Genomic DNA, 14,200 nt, shown 5'->3' with positions numbered 1-14,200 from the left:
GGATTAGGGGCTCTGAGGTTTTGCTCCCCTCCCTCTCTGCACACCCTTCCCCTCCACGCTGGGAAAATGATAAAGGCAGAGGGTGGGGCAGATGATCACCCCAAGTCAGAGGTGAGTAATGGCCAAAGGTCATCAGGTAGGGGTGCGGGGGGGGGGGGGGGTGCCGGGAGGCCTCGCTGCTTCCTGGCTTTGCTCCAGACTCAGTGATATCAGCTCTGAGCCTCAGTTTCCCTTCTCTGTTGAGTGGGGGTGTTGTTCCTAGCGCCCACCCCAGAGTCAGAGGGCCCGCGGAGAGCAGGTCCTCAGCAGAGCGCCTGCCCGGCGGTAGGTGCTCGGTGAATGGTGGCAGCTATTGCAGCAGCACTAGTTCTTCCTGTCGGCCTCCAGCATGTCCTGAGGCTGCTCAGAAGCCCGATCTCAGGGCCTTGCTCACACTGTACCTTGCATTTTGGATTCTGGAAGGATAAGCCACGGAAACACCTTTCTCTCATCCTTGGATTCCCCAAGTCCATGCTTTCCTCCTCAAATTAACAATTGCATTGCCCGAATAGCTGATGGTGGTGGAGCCCAGCACCCACCGTAGGCCAGGCACAGCACGAGCTCTTACAGTCTTCGTCTAGTCCAGGCGTCCTCACACTACGGCCCGCGGGCCACAGGCGGGTGTTTTTGCCGTTTCGTTTTTTTACTTCAAAATAAGATATGTGCAGTGTGCATAGGAATTGGTTCATAGTTTTTTTTTTTAAACTATAGTCCGGCCCTCCAACGGTCTGAGGGACAGTGAACTGGCCCCCTGTTTAAAAAGTTTGAGGACCCCTGGAAGCCTCAGAGCAACTTGAGGGGTCGGTGTGATCTTCCTCTTGCCCAGCGGTGCACAGAGACCGAGTAACCCACCATCACGCAGCCACTCACAGCGGCTTCTGTCCGTTCCTGGAGGAGCGCCTCGGTGCCTTAGCACGTGCTTGCGGCTCCCTCCCCTGAGAGCTGTGCACAAAGCATCTCATGGCTGACACAGTCCAGTCTCAAATCAAACATCAACGCCTCGAAAAGGCCTTCCCCAAGGCTGGCTGCAAGGCCGGCCCCCAGCTCCGTGCTAGTGTTAACGTAAAAAAAACACTCAAACCTGTGAAGAATTTTTGTGAGTTTATTTGAGCCAAACTGTCGACAATCGCCAGGAAGCAAAACCTCAACGAACTGAGATCATGCTCCGGAGAATGGCGGGTTACAGCTGTATTTATACATTGCAAGCAAAGGAAGGGACGTAGGTGGGTTACATGAAATCCATTGCTGATAGACTAGAGGGGCGGGAGAAAGCAAAGCGGGGGAAATCTCTGGGATTGGATAAAAAGTAAAATGATAGACACATACTTAGGTGGGTGCAGGAACAATTAACATGATAATGAAGGAATTTGTGGTATCTGTCCTGGCGCCCAGGCACATTAGGTTGTGTCTCAAGGGGTCCGGAAAAGGGGAAGTTACAAGTTACCCAGACATTTCAAGGGCATGTTATCCTAGATGCAAAACGACAGAGAGGCTCGCCCTAGCTGGCTTGGCTCAGTGGATAGAGCGTCAGCCTGCGGACTGAAGGGTCCCAGGTTCGCGGGCTCGATCCCCAGTGGGGGACGTGCAGGAGGCAGCCAAGCCAGTCAATGATTCCCTCTCATCATTGATGTTTCTATCTCTCCTTCTCCCTTCCTCTCTGAAATCAATAAAGAAATATATTTTAAAAAATAATAAAAAAAAGACAGATAGGCTCAGTTAAGGTAAAGGTCGACCTTGTCAGTGAAGATACCGGCCTAGAATGTAACTGCCCACCATAACTGCTTTTAGTTAAAGTTTAATTTCAGACCATCCTTTGTGGTGACTTTAGGTCTCTGAGTTTGCAAGACCGCCATGCAGGCCTCCCCTGAGCTTGTCAGGTTAGCATGTGGCCCCTTTCATCTACACTAGCTAGATACACTGTTTTATTTGATTTTTTTACAGTATTTACTACTACCTGAAATTACTTCTTTATCCTGTTCTTAATGCTCTCTCTCCCCTCCCCCACGTCCACCTCAGATCCAGGAAGGTAGGGATTTTGTCGGTCACAGCGGTGTCCCCAGCGTCTAGAACTGTAAGTACCTGGCACGCCGTTAGTGCTATATAAATACCTTCCTGGTGAATTAATAAGCGAGTGTGGATAATGAGAGCATTGAGGATTGAATGCAGATCTGACTCAGAAGCTCACGCTTTCCCCAGAGAGGTCCAAGTTCCACCCTGGGGCAAGGTTCCACCCACGAGTCTCTAAAAGGGTCCATGTCAAGGGACTTGGTTATGTCTCTATTGGCATCAGCAGTCGTGCCTCCTTTATGATTTTGCCTCTGCTGGGGCGACTAGTCAGGCCAGGGGATCATTGATGGGTGGTAAGCAAATAATTACAACACATTTAATAACCATCCGTCATGGGGATGAGGACTCTGTGGGTTCTGCTCACCCAGCATTCATCTCTTTTATTTATCTAACAGCCCCTGTGGCTTCCTTTGCGAAACCAACCTCCTCCATGGGTCCAGAGAAGCCAGGCACCCAAGCCCGACCAATCAGAGCACTTCATCCTCCAACCACAGTGATTGGGTGAGGGCTAGACATGTGACCCAAGCCTGGCCAATCAGAGCCATTCCATCCCATCCTTCAGAGATTGTTTGAGAGCTGGGCACACCACCCAAAGCACACCAAGGAAGAGCATTCTGAGGACTTTTATTAGAATTCTGGGGATTAAAGCCGTGTCCTTCTGCTGGCTTTGCTAAGGGATCTAAGCGTGGAGCTGCGGAGGCCCTCTTTCTACCAGGAGTAGAGAGATTTCCTAAGAATGAGACCAACGCATGGGAAAGGTAGCCAGCTGATGGACAGCGATGTCTGATGACATCATTTAAACACCTAGATCCAGCTGTGCCTGAAGCTGGCTAGGAGAGCTCTAGATATTCCCACTGAGCTTCCCAGAACAGTTTGACTTGGGATGCAGTTACTTGCCTCCAAAATAACTTTGATAGAAAGGACAGGTGGAAAACAGAGTTTGGAGAGCATATGACTTGGCATCCAGCCAAGACTGAAGATGGGAAAGGGCCGCCGCCCCCCTGGGGGAGGAGACAGTTAAACTGACCCTGAGAGAAGAGAAGGATTTAGCATGTCGGTGCTTCCAAACCTCAGTCTTTCTCACACCACATCATAATCCCTCCCATACGCACACTCCACCTCCACTTTTACATATTTACTTAATATTTTTAATACAATTCATCTAAAATAAGCTGAAATCAGTTTTTTTAATTGACTTCAGAGAGGAAGGGATAGATAGAAAGATCAGTGATGAGAGAGAATCATTGATTGGCTGCCTCCTGCCCACCCCACATTGGGGATAGAGCCCGAAACCCAGGCGTGGGCTCCTGGCTGGAATCAAACCCGAGACCCTTCAATCCGCAGGCCAACGCTCTATCCACTGAGCAAAACCGGCTAGGGCCTGAAATCAGTTTTTATTATTTTATTTTATTTTAAGGACTTTTTTAAAAAAGTGTATCTTTATTGATTTCAGAGAGGAAGGGAGAGGGAGAGGGAGATAGAAACATTAATGATGAGAGAGAATCATTGATCGGCTGCCTCCTGCACACCCCCTACTGGGGATCGAGCCCGCAACTGGGGCATGTGCCCTTGGCCGGAATCAAACCTGGGACCCTTCAGTCCGCAGGCTGACGCTCTATCCACTGAGCCAAACCGGCTAGGGCTGAAAGCAATTTCTAAACAATAACATCCACAAAATGATGTGTTAACCTGCTAATTACATACCAAGCAAAATAGAGACAGGCTCATAGAAAGACAGCAGGAAGACAGCTCGGGTGGTGGTGTATGTGTTGGGGAGGCGTGGAGCAATTCAGCAAAAAAGGAAAAAATGAGAGTGCGAGAACTCATGGACGTGGACCACAGTGTGTGACTGTGGGATGAAGGGGGGGTGGAGGGCAGAGAGGGGACAAGTGGTGATGGAAAAGAGAAAATAAAATAGGTCTGCTAATTACATTCATGCAGATAAAAACAAAAACATCATGATAGAAACGCAATAGCTCTGTCTACATAATGGTGCAAAAGAAGAGGAGCCTCAATCCGCTGCACAATATGAAGATCCTTAACACCGCCGGCTGTTCCTTCAAAATCATTTAAGGTGGTACATTTGGTTTCTTTTCATCACCATTCAATGTGTAAACAATTGGCTCCTAAGTGCTCTTGGTTAGGGAAGATAAGACCTTGTGATTCACTGGCTGGATGTCAATTGCTCACATTGTTTGGCCTCATTTAATTATTTTGTCTCCGTTTCCCTTATTCCACTCGTCCAGGAATTTCCCAAGCTTTCTGCTATCCTGCCTCATTATTACTGTTTTAATTTTTACTGCCGTTTATCCACCTTTCCCCCCAACAGGTTAGCATCAGTCCTTTTCCACGGATTCTCAGGCGGAACCGAGCCATGCCCCGGCCCTTGGCAAGTGGGCATCACCACAGTCGGACGCCGAGCCGTCCGGTGGAAATAGAATCCCATACTGATGACCTCAACTGCGGAGTGTGGGAAAGACGGGACGAGTGATGAGACCCAGCCTGTGTTTTTAGGAACATAGTGCTCTCCGCCTGGGCCTGCCTGGTGGGCTGGGGGTACCAAGGAGAGGGCGCAGCCATGCCTGTGCCCCCGCTGTCCCCTTTGCTTGGAGCACCTTTCACCCCTTCTCCGGCATCTAAAGGACCCAGGGGTGTCTGCTCTCAGCCCCCAACCCCTCCTCCCTAGAACTGGTCAGAACGCTAACAAATGTGGCCAAGGACTAGACCAGTGATGGGCAACCTTTTGAGCTTGGTGTGTCAAACTTCGCCAAAACACTGAGCATAACTCAGGTAGTGTGTCACTTGGAGGAAAAAACTAACTCCAAGACTCTAGTCGCAAATGTTTCATCCTCAGGAGCAGCAAATGTTTCATCCTCGGCATGCGGCCGCGTGTCATCAGAAATGGCTACGCGTGTCAGTGCTGACACGTGTGTCATAGGTTCGCCATCACTGGACTGGACAGTTCTGATAGTTGAGGATGTGCTGGCGGGTCCAGGCCCCCTCTGCTCCTTCCCCAGCGGCTCAGAGGCCTCCACCTGGTCTCCCCATCCCGCCATCCTTAGTCCATCCTCCGCTTGCCCCCAAACTCTTCTTGTGGCTTGGCCATGGCCCTGTCCTTTGGGCTGTAACAGTATCAAGCTATTGTTATTACAGATGACCCTCAAACAATACAACGGGGCTTTGAACCCTGTGGGTCCCCTTATACTTGACTATTTTGGGGGGGGGGGGATACCTATGGTACCGTAACGTATTTTCTCTTCCTTATGATTTCCTCAACAACATTTTCTTCTCCTTAGCTTACTTTATTGTAAGAATACAGTATATAATACATATAACGTGCAAAATATGTGTTATCCGACTGTTACGGTATCAGTAAGGTTTCCTGCCAACCGTTGGCTGTTAACTTAGTAGTTAAGTTTTTGGGGAGACAGAAGTTATACATGGATTTTTGATGGTGTGTGGGTCGGTGCCCCTGACCCCCGCATTGTGCAGGGGCCCATGTATTGCACCCCGACTTGTTCCACCTTGCCACGCTCTTCTCTGGAAGCTGATACAGCGGGATACACCCTCTCCATCTAGTTCCTTTTAAAAATTATTTTAAAAATAAATTTCTTTTTTTCTGTTTAATGTGTTTTTATTGATTTGAGAGAGAGAGGAAGGCGGGGGGGGGAGAGAGAGAGAGAGAGAGAGAGAGAGAGAGAGAGAGAGAGAGAGAGAGAGAGAGAATTGTGTGGAGAGCGGCTACAGTGTTTGGACAGGTTCAAGCCTCGGACTGATGAGAGGGCAGAGTCCTCTCCTGGCCACGTGCAAGTCCCAGCTTGGAGGGCAGAGCCCTCCCAGCACAATTAGAGCCAACAGCTGTAGTTGTCAGCTTGAACCTATGGTCCGAACATGTGGCCCCACGTGCCTAAGTGATACAGGCTGCAAGTAAACAAAGCTTGATCAGGTGCATGTAATTGAGTAGGATTGAAACCCACGAGAATATTGTAAACGTTTTGACCACGCCCTTACTTTGCCTCGTGGCACCTGCTATAACATAAAGGCACGGCTTGTAGTCAGTGGCGCTGCTGGGTCTCCATCCAGGAGCAACATCCCCCCCAGACCCAGCTTTCATTCTCTTGTCTGTCTTTTCTCAATCCTTCACCGCCCCCTCTCAGGGTGACTGAACCTGGCTGAGCTGACGCGGCACATAAGGTGCCCTGGGGCTGAGCATGCCATGGCCGTGCCGGCTCGCCACACCATGTGAGAGAGAAACATCATTTGGTTACCTGGGCATCTGCCCTGACTGGGAATCAAACTTGTACAACCAACTGAGCCACCCGGCCATGGAGGTGCGTGTTTTTTGCCAAGGACAGTGGTGGAATGGGCCTTGGGTCTCTGGGGGGTGGAGGAGATCACAGCCCCACCCCATTTACAGTTTCTGGGGATCACAGGGAAGCACTCCCCGTGGCTTCCAATGATAAGAATGGAATATGCGTGCCCACTTCCACCTGGGCAGGGCAGGGCGCTCTCTTGATAAGAAAGGTCAAGGCTGGGCTCTAACAAGAGACTGACGGCTCCCCAGGCCTCCGGCTGTCCCAGGCGAGCTGTACCCCCTGGCACACTGTTGGTAGTTTCTTCTTGGTGGAGTCAGTTCTCCAGATGTCTGTCAGGAACCTTCTCAGGTTACAGAGCCTCAGGGTCTGCAGGTCCAGGCCACCAGCCTTCTCTGCAGAAGGAATAAGATTTTGGCCGGGCTCCCCCTGATCTCCACGCTCCTCCCTTTCCTGTTAATGCAAACCTTGGCTTTTAAGTGGATACACTGGAGCCCAGCGAACATCACACTCTCCACGTGCCCCTGAGCTGAGTGTGGCCAGGTGACAGCATTTTGGCCAACAGATAACAATTAGGAGTGTGGCATGGGACGTCCAGGGATTGGCCTTAAAGAGAGTTTTTCTAACCCCTTCTTCCTTTTCACTGCTGACTGGATGGAATATGGATCTGATGGCTGGAGCGTCAACAGCCATCTTGGGCCACAAGTTATGGACGGAGGCAGGGTCCCCATGATTATGAAGGTGCCACATTAGCCCTGACACTCTAACTCCAGACTCCGTTTATGTAAAAGCAAATTAAACTTCCTGCCTGGCTGGCATGGCTCAGTGATTAAGCGTTGACCTATGAACCAGGAGGTCATGGTTTGATTCCCGGTCAGGACACATGTCTGGGTTGCAGACTCGATCCCCAATGTGGGGTGTGCATGAGGCGGCCGATCGATGATTCTCTCTCATCATTGATGTTTCTATCTCCCTCTCCCTTCCCCTCTGAAATCAATAAAAATATATTGTAAAAAACACACACACAACTTCCATCTTGTTTAGGCCATTTGACTTTGGGTCTTTCTGTTACTTGCCGCTGAAACTAGTCTTGCCACAATGCTCTCTCAGGAAGTAGACACGCAAGAGCATCCTGTCAAGGCAAGTGCATCACTCAAGGTTCTTTCTTGAAACTGGCCAGGGGGAGGAGGATTCACAGCCCAGAAATGGACAAGCAGCACACATCAGGGCTTTTATTTCTGCCCCCAAAGAGCTGGCTTGCCAGCACCCCACTGCCCCCTGCTCCGTGTGTCCCTGTTGTCCTCCTCTCATCCCCACTTCCCTTCTGAGACCCAGAACAATCCATTCAACTGTCTCCTGCACGTTCCCATGTGCAGACCCGCAGGCCCCCCAACCCTCTCTTGGGCACTCAACTGTGTCCCCTCCACTCTGCCCTGCCCCAGCACCTCTGTGGTGACGCCGTCTCTGCCACTCACCCTGCCACCTTCAGCCCTCCCCACACCATGGAGTCATCGTCCCCAACTCCCCTCTGTCTCTCACACCCCCATCCAATCTGTCAGCACATCCAGAATATCTCCAAATCGCCCACAGCTTTCCCGGCCTCACCCCACCCCGCCCCCAGGCAGCCACTGGTCAGCCTTCTCTCACTATAGCTTAGTTTGCATGTGGTCATCTTTTATAGAAACGGGATCTCGCTGCAGGCACTCTGCCTTTGTCTGGCTTCTTTTCCTCAGCACAATTCTTTTGAGATTTAGCCATGTGGTTGCCTTATCAATAGCCATTCCTTCCCGTCGCTGCGTAGTAGCCCCTTGCGTGGATGTCCCGCAGTTTGTTCATCCAGTCCCCGGATTGTTCCAGTTCTGAGAAACTGGGACTACCCTGGTCTGAACACTGTCACCTGTGGTCTGGATGGTGGCAGCCACCTCTCCCTCCCTGGTCTCTTTCCTCCCTGGTCTTTCCTCGACACGTATCCAGAGGGATTCCATTAAAACCCAAATCAGAGGGAAGGTAGGGGAGGGTGGGGGAAAGGGGGAGAGATCAACCAAAGGACTTCTGTGCATGCATATAAGCCTAACCAGTGGTCACGGACAACAGGGGGGTGGGGGCATACGTGGGGAGGGGTTTGGGATGGGAATGGGGGGATGAGGACAATTATGTGATACCATAATCAATAAAGAAATTTTAAAAAAAACCAAATCATGCCTTCTCCTTGCTCTGCGCTGTCTCCAGCAGAGTCAAAGCCAAAGTCTCCCCATCCCCACCCGCCACATATTCACCCCACTCTTCCCTCATCTCCCACTATTCCTCACTCATTCTCTCCAGCCACATCCTGTCTCAGCTGTTCGCTCCTTGACCAGGCAGGGCGGGCCCCAGCGCAAGGCAGACAGCTCTGCAGGCTGTGGGCTGTGGCTCCTCCCTCTGTTCCCTCTGTCCCCAGGCCCCTCCCCCGGATCTGCGCTCGCTCCTCACTTTCCTGCACAGAAGCTCCAGTGTTTCCGGCTCAGAGAGCCCGCCCCGACCTCCCAGAATTCCTAGCACTCCCCTCCCCTCCTGCTGATTCTGCACCGCACTGATCACCCACTCACCTCCCCAGGCATTTACTTATTCGCTATGTTCATTGACTGCCACTGCCCCGTATCACCTCCCCGAGGGCAGGGACTCTGTCGTGTTCATTGCCGCTGTCCAGCACCCCGCACAAGGCCCAGCACAGAGTAGGGGCTCAGGTAGTAGCTGTGCGTGGACAGGCGTCTCCAGGTCTGCCATGCTGTGCCAGGCCCCCTCTCAGATCTCCCTTGCCTCCCCCAAAGGGTTACACACGGGCTGGCTGTCTCTGGAGCATTGCCTTAGCTGTCCACTAAGCAGAGGACTCCCAGTGGCTTCCCAAATTACCTCATTTGATCTTCAGAACAGCCCCGGGCCTTGTTAGGACGGTCTGACAGATGGAGAAGCAGGCTCAGAGGAGGAAGCAGTGAGTCTGCTTGATGTTCACGGAATGTCGGACTTGAACGAGATCATGTGTGGAAAGCTCTTAGAGCTTAGACATTGGATGGCAGTTTCTTTTTTCAAGTTTATCTTCATTGTTGAAAGTATTATAGATGACCCCTTTCCCAGCCCTCCCCCATTGAATGGCAGTTTTTATCACCACCACTACCATCATAGTCATCATCATCATCATCATCATCATCACCACCACCACCTTTTATCAAGCCAGGCACTATGCTGGTACTTTCCTGTGTGATCTCATTTCATCTCTCAAAACACCGATAGGGTGATGAATTGCAATGCTTTTTTTTTTTTTTTTTTTTTTTTTTGTAAATGCAAGAGAACCTTTATTCATGCTAGCACGAGCTCTCATCTCCAGCAATCACCGGGTAAAAAGAGCTTTTCTTGCCAGAACAAAGGCTTTATTTTTTTATTTATTTTTTATTTTTTAAATTTCTTTATTGATTAAGGTATCACATATTTGTCCTCAACCCCCCATTCCCATCCCACACCCCTCCCCACACATGCCCCCACCCCGCTGTTGTCCTTAACCGCTGGTTAGGCTCATATGCTTGCACACAAGTCCTTTGGTTGATCTCTCCCCTTTACCCCCACCCTTCTCTACCCTCCCCCTGAAGCCCGACAGTCCGATCGATGCCTCCTTGTTTCTGGGTCTGTTCTTGTTCATCAGTCTATGTTGTTCATCATTTCCCCTAGATGAGTGAGATCATGTGCTATTAGAAATACACTTATAAGAACCGAAAATGAGACAAGCAATAATGGTTATGGTGACAGGCAAATGAATCAGTCTGTAGTGAGTTTCTTTCTGGGCCAACAGTTTTTTTGAGACCCAATTTCAATGTCCAACAGTTCCTTATGTGTACATGTCGGCTCTGACTTTTCAGCTCTGGATGGTGGACAAATGTGAATTGCTATGCTTGTTTGACATATAAAGAAATGGAGGCTCAGCGAATGAAACTAAGAACCCCCCAGGCACCCAGGAAGCCCGCATGCCCCTCTAATGCAGAGACCCTTCCTCATATCCCGACTCTATTGTCTGCCTTCTCAATCCTATGGCTAGGCTTCACCCCTTTGGGAAAGGCTCTGGGCAGAAGCAGGATGGGCAAACAGTAGGCCAATATTAATGATAATACCAGCCATTTACTTATTTATGATTACTTTTTAAATTCTCACCCACCGAGTGAGGATATGTTATCCATTGTTTTTTTAAGAGAGAGTGGAAGGGAGGGGGGAGGGGGGAGGGGAGAGCGACAGGAAAGAGAGAGAGAAACATCGATGTGAGAAAGACACATGGATTGGTTGCCTCCTGCACGTGCCCCAATCAGGGGCAGGGATCAAACCTGCAACCCGGGTACGTGCCCTTGACGGGATTGAACCCGTGACCCTCCAGTGCGCAAGACAACACTCTAGCCACTGAGCCACGCCAGCCAGGCCAACACCTGCCATTTATTCATCAGTACCTGCGATGTGCCCAGCATTAGCGTTCATGACCTCACTTCATCTTTAAAATGGCCTTATGCAGGGGCCATTGAAGATGAAGCAATAAGACTTTCATGGTCACAGGGCCCCAGAGAGAGAAAGGTGGCTCAGGGGAAAGCCATGCTTCTCCTGTGAAAGCCGTATTTGTTCCATTGTTCTGAGCAGTATCATCACACCATATGAAGTAGGCCAGTGGTCGGCAAACTCATTAGTCAACAGAGCCAAATATCAACAGTACAACGATAGAAATTTCTTTTGAGAGCCAATTTTTTTAAACTTAAAATTCTTCTAACGCCACTTCTTCAAAATAGACTCGCCCAGGCCGTGGTATTTTGTGGAAGAGCCACACTCAAGGGGCCAAAGAGCCGCATGTGGCTCGTGAGCCGCAGTTTGCCGACCACAGAAGTAGGCCCTATTATCCCCGTTTTACAGAAGAGACAACTGAAGCACAGAGAGGTTAAGAGAAATGGTCAAGGTCACACAGCTGATATGTGAACTTAGGCTGTTTGACCCCAGAAATGATCCTATTAATACCAAACATCTTGCAGCTCAGTGAATGGAAAACCCATGCTCATTAAATGAAGGGGAGAGAAAGCCACAAGCTGGGAATGGGGCTGGGGGCGGGGATGAAAGTGTGTCAGGCCCAGGCCCCAGTGGTCACTGTCTGCAGGGCCCACTGCTGGCATTGCCACCGGGATCCTGCCTGTCATCGACCTGTCCGTAGGCTGGGCTGTTTCCTCTCCGTCAGAAATTCCAGATAGTAAAGCTAGGAAGGAGTTTGGGGTGTGGTCTTCCCCGGGCCTGCCTAGCAGGGGTGTTGCTGACCATGGTGCTGAGCGGTGTCCCTGGCACCTGGGGAATTCAGAGGGTTTGGGGCATTGCCTGAGAACGGACGCGGGATATGGGCAGAGCCTGTGGAGATGGGAAGGACGAGATGCACAGAACTATGAGGGCTTTGGGGCTTCAGGCCCTCAGGGAAAATAGCAGAGGGCCCACCCATGAGGCCATCACACCCTCCTCTGAGGAGGAGCACCCTGCCCAGCCCAGTTCCGGTAAGTGACTTTGTAACAGATGCCCAGGGCAGCCGTGAGGGCTGGGGAAGAGGCTGGTGCTGGGAGCCCACCTGCTCCCAGCTTTGCCGCCAGGTCCCCCTGTGATCACAGGCAAGCCCTGCACTTTCCGAGCCTCAGTGTCCCATCTGGAAAATGGGTGAGATTGGAGTTGAGATCTTTGACAAGTTCTGTCTATTCCAACAGCCATAGCAAAACTAGGGCACCGTGTGGCCATTCCCTCCTCCCACAATCTCAGGAAACTTTGTTAGTTGATGGCTGTAGACAGAGAGAATCAATCTCAACACAGCATTCAGGGAGAAGTGTGTGACTCAGCCAGAAATCTTAGGCTTTTAACAATGTTTTGAAAATGGTAGCCAATGCAACCCAACATAAAAGGTTATATCTGGCTTAAAATACTGAAGAGATGAAATTATTCTCTATAGATAACTGTCTCATTAGTAAAGCTAAGAGAATCAAATGGAACATTATAAAAATTCATAACATTTCAGTAGGTTAATCAAATACAAAATAAATGTTTTATATAAAGCCAGCCACAACAACCAGTTATAAGAAATTTTGAGTGTACAGATTACATTGCAACAAGCAGTATTTCTTATTATTATTATTATTATTATTATTATTATTTGTCATTAAAGGTTAGCATTTCTGTGAGGAAAACTATAGGAGTGTTATGGAAGCACTTAAAGAAACTTAAAAATACACTTAAAAAAAAGAGAATGTATTGTGTGGTAATATGTCTCAGTTAGCTTCTTTTATTTTTAATACTAGGGGCCCAGTGCACAAATCCGCGCACCTTGAAAGGAACTGTGGGCACAAGGCTGCGGTGGGCACAGGGGCGGGTCTCAGCCCATCTTCCGCACCCCCGCCTGGCCCCTTCTGCCAAGGCCCCCCAGTCTCCTGTCTGCCAGCAGCCCGCTCCCACCACCACCGCTCCTGTGTGCTGATGGCGCCAGCCCCCGTTCGCACCCACCCGCTGACAGTGCAGAGCTATTGGGGCCAGCGCCAGCAGCGGGTGTGAGCTGGGTCAGTGCTGTCAAGTGGGTGCGAGCAGTGGCTGCTGCCCCGATCACCCCTCAGGAGCAGGGGGAGGTGGGAAAGCACTCAGGGGTGATAGGGGTGGCAGCCACCACTGGTACTGAGCAATCTGGACCGGCGCCGGGCGCCGGCCGTGGGTGCAAGTGGCGGCTGCAATGCTGGCTGTGGGTGCGAGCCAAGCCAGCATCAGTAGTGGGTGCAAGTGGCGGCTCCAGTGCTGGCAGGGGGTGTGAGAGGCGGCTGCTGGCCCCTATCGCCCCTCAGGAGGAAGTGGAGAAGCCCTGAGGGGCAATGAGAGAGAATCATTGATTGACTGCCTCCTGCACGCACTCCACTGGGGATCGAGCTTGCAACCCGGGCATGTGCCAGGACTGGAAATCAAACAGTGACCTACTGGTTCATAGGTTGATGCTCAACCACTGAGCCACGCAGGTTGGGCTAAAAGATACATATTTTTTAAAAAACCATATTTCCTCCCTGGTGGGGTGATTGGGCTGGTTAAAGAGATGCTGCCTGTTAACGTGTTTTCACATAGAGCCAGGAACCTTTCTTTATTCTAAACAAAACAAGTATTTTTTGAGCATCTATTACCTGCCAGGTACCGTAGGTCCTGGGGATACAGCGGGAAACAAAATAGATACAAACCCTTTCTCTTACGGAGTTTACAGTCTAGTGGTGAGGGCAGATGGACAATAGACTCCCATAAGCACCTAAAGTAGTGTGTTTGATAGTGAAAAGTTCTCTAAAAGTAAAGATGAGGTGGGAGACAGGGATTAAGTGGGAGTGAAGGTTTTGTTTGCAAGTTTACATTGGTTGGTGGGGCATCCCCCATGAAAATGGGACATCGGTTGAAAGTCTGGATGGTGGGGGGAGTCCTCAAAGGAAGAGCCGGCCAGGCAGCATGAACAGCACATGCAAAGGTCCTGAGGTGGGCGTCCGCTTGAGCTGAAGAAGGTAGAAAGGCCAGTATGGCTGAAGCTGAGCCAAAAAGAGAGTCCGGAGATGCAGGCAAAGGGAAAAGGGGAGGGGAAGGTAGAAAACGTATCAGATTCTTGAGGGCTTGATATGAGTTCCCCGACACTATAATGGATTTGTAGCAACTATCTTTGGCCTTCAGGGCCAAAGGAGGCGGCGCGCGCCAAGCTTGGGACTAGCAGGCGCTGGGTTAGGGATCCGGGTGGTTTCCATGGG

This window comes from Cnephaeus nilssonii (assembly GCF_951640355.1).
Source record: "Cnephaeus nilssonii genome assembly, chromosome: 20".
Taxonomy (NCBI): Eukaryota; Metazoa; Chordata; class Mammalia; order Chiroptera; family Vespertilionidae; genus Cnephaeus; species Cnephaeus nilssonii.
The sequence above is the reverse complement of the archived record's forward strand: the minus strand, read 5'-3'. Positions refer to the sequence as shown.